The sequence below is a fragment of the Pinus tabuliformis genome, chromosome 7 (genome assembly GCF_031772625.1).
Source record: "Pinus tabuliformis cultivar Carrire ecotype Pingquan chromosome 7, CPIR1, whole genome shotgun sequence".
In the NCBI taxonomy this organism is placed as follows: Eukaryota; Viridiplantae; Streptophyta; class Pinopsida; order Pinales; family Pinaceae; genus Pinus; species Pinus tabuliformis.
The window spans coordinates 203,241,012-203,244,200 of record NC_142293.1 but is presented as its reverse complement, the minus strand read 5'-3'; positions in this window follow the sequence as shown (position 1 = coordinate 203,244,200).

The following is a 3,189-nucleotide window of genomic DNA, read 5'->3' as shown; positions in this document are numbered from 1 at the left end:
TTTATAAAAACCAAACAGAGTAGAAAAATGAATATTCTAAGCTCTTCAAAATGTGTCTCGGCAAGACTAACGCTAACATAAACATACTATTCACACACTATGGATCACATGGATGCTTATCAATTTTATCACATCATATGGTCACAACCTTGAAGGGCAATCTTACAATAGACGAATTAAGTGTTGTGGATCCATCATCTAACCATAATTTTTTGTACCAATAAAGCATTAACTAAGTTTGTCACTATCTTCATTTAATCCACATTCATCTAGAAAATTTAGTTGGTTAATGGTCTAACCATGACACTCAAGAAGAGCATGTTTCCGAATATTTCACAAGGTTTATGTCATATTGCTACATCATCTTGTTGTTTTGTGCTAAAGAAGGTTTGTGTTAGTCATTCTTAATAAGCAATCTCATTTTCAAATGACGTTCAGGCTATTACTTATATGACAAAAATATATGCATGTTATCAATTGCAACATGGTAAGGCATTACAATAGTGACCTAATAAACAAATTGATAGGTTGTGGTTGGCTAAACATAATCATTTTGAAAATAGTGTACAATGCAATAATGTGACCAAGCATGGTGAATGAAACAATAATTTTAGAAAAGGTTTCCCTAAAGGGACATTGTGGTAGTGGTATTAAAGACTAAACTTATTTAAAACAAATAATGGTTATGGATCTCGGGATAAGCCAATACTAGAAGAAATGAAATTCATGCACATGGAACACTTGCAATCATAGATTTTGGTATTCATTTATTCAAAACATCATAATTTTGATATTTATCTATTAATGTCATTTTAATGTGTTATTAATAAATACTTTTCATTTGGTTATATCAAACATTTTTCAATTATCAATAAATTTTAGTTGTTCAATTTATGATTAAAGTTGAAATGACATTTTTGAAATGCATTTATAAATTTAATAGGTTGATTACAAAACATTAATATGCATACTTACTATTAAAATATTAACTTTAGTTTTTGAAGAAATGGAATGTCCATTATGAGGTACAATATTAAAATATTAACTTTGGTTTTTGAAGAAATGAAATGTCTATTATAAGGTACAATGTTGACTTGATAGATCAATTCAACAAACATTCTAATCCATTGCAAAATACAATATTATTATGGACCACACAACTCAAACTAATTGTAAAAATCTAATATAAAATTGTTGTGATGCATCTCTTAAATGGCTCACTTAACAAAATTCAAATTCAAAACAAAAAATTCATAGAAAGCTAAACATTAGATATAAAGCTAAAATGTTTCCGCTACATAGTTAATATTATATAATAAAATTACAAATAATATTCAATAATAATAACTAGTTACAATAATTAAGACATCCAAATGCTATTGGCAATCATGCAAGCTTTTAACATTACTAATAGTTGAGTAATGATTTCTTTTTAAAGAATAGATAGATTCTATTTCCTCTACATAATTTCAAGAGAAATTAATAAGTAGCTCAAATTAGAGATTAATAATTATAATTATAATGAGAATATAATGAAATATTATTATTCTACAATGCATAGCATTATATAAGAGCATCATTATTCAAATATTGCAAAGATATTCTCTTTACATGGTATTACCATTCTCGTAAGCATTGAGATTATTTGCAACCAAAAAACAAAACAAAACAAAAACAAATAATTAATTTTTTTCTCATGCCCTTTATACAATGCCTTCTATTGAATTTGCGTTGCATTTTTGAAAGAGATTTTGGAACCTTATAGTAAAATCAAGCTGACATAAAAGTATCATCATTCAAATATTGCAAAATATTTCTCTTTACATGATATACCATTTTCATGCACACATTATTTACAATGATAACAAGAAACAAAATGTGTAAAAATTTTCTCCTACTCTTTATACCTAGCCTTTTGTTTAGTCTACTTTGCATTTTTGAAAGGGATTTTGAAACCTTATAGGAAAATCATGCTAGCTAGTTGGATATAGGGATACTACGTGCTGTGCGAAGTAAAAACTAGCCCACATTCACTTCACTGGCATCCCATCTTTATTGAAAGTGGATTTTAAAACCTTATAAGCAAATCATGTTGGCATAAGAGTATCATCATTGTGAAAATATTATGTTTAGATAGTAAGTGCAATTTTTTGTCTTGCCGAGCGTCGGTGGATATTGGTTGAGGGATTCAAAAATATTTAGATAGACTGTAAGAAGAATGAAAAAAAGTAGTGTTCTTTATATTTCAAAAATTTATATAGAGGAGATGTTTTACTTCATGACAACCTTTTTATACTAATTAAGTGTCTTGAGTCAAACAAATCAAATCATTAGAGGATAATCCTTGCTTAAAGAAACCCCCCCCAGAATTTGGGTGCCAAAGTTTGAGCTGGTTCCCGATTGAGATTGTTATCTAGTTCAATGCCAACTTCCAACTTGAAGATTTCTCTTCATACCCACTTATGGTTTGCCCTTCTTTGAAGACTAATAAAATTGTTTTTTCATCTTACAACCCTATTTGGACTTTCCCAATTGCTTCTTACCATTGGCACAGGGAAAAAAAACTAACCATCCAAACTCCACTTTCCTTGTAAATGAATAGAATACATCGCCTTTGAATTTGCATTTTTATGACATGAATGAACGTGCTAATCATGGCAAAAAGGAAGGGGCAGTCCTTCAATGTTTTGGCATGACCAATTTTCATCAATGAACCTTAGATATGTTATGCCTTACATTCCATGAGGAGCACTTGTTATTATACAAAAGCTTTTTGACCATGTCAAAGCTAACATGATCCTTGCAATCATTGGTGTATATGATGCTTTTGAACATCGATGATCCTTGCAATCATTGGTGTATCTAATGCTTTTAAACACTGATGATCCTTGCAATCATTGGTGTATCTAATGCTTTTGAAAAATGCCCAGCTTGCAGAATGGTAGATGCCACCATTTATGATAATGATGACAAATTTGAAGGTAGAGGGAGAGATGATATCCTTGCATGGATCTCCCACTCCCGTAGGGGTAAGTGCTCACTTACCCCAATGTGCCACCGCACCAACCTTTTGATCTTACTAGGTGAAACATATGGTAGTTTTCCATTGGATCTCATGAATGAATGACATTTTTTAAAGAGAATATGAATATATATATATATATTCAAATCTATAAAAAGAGATTAACA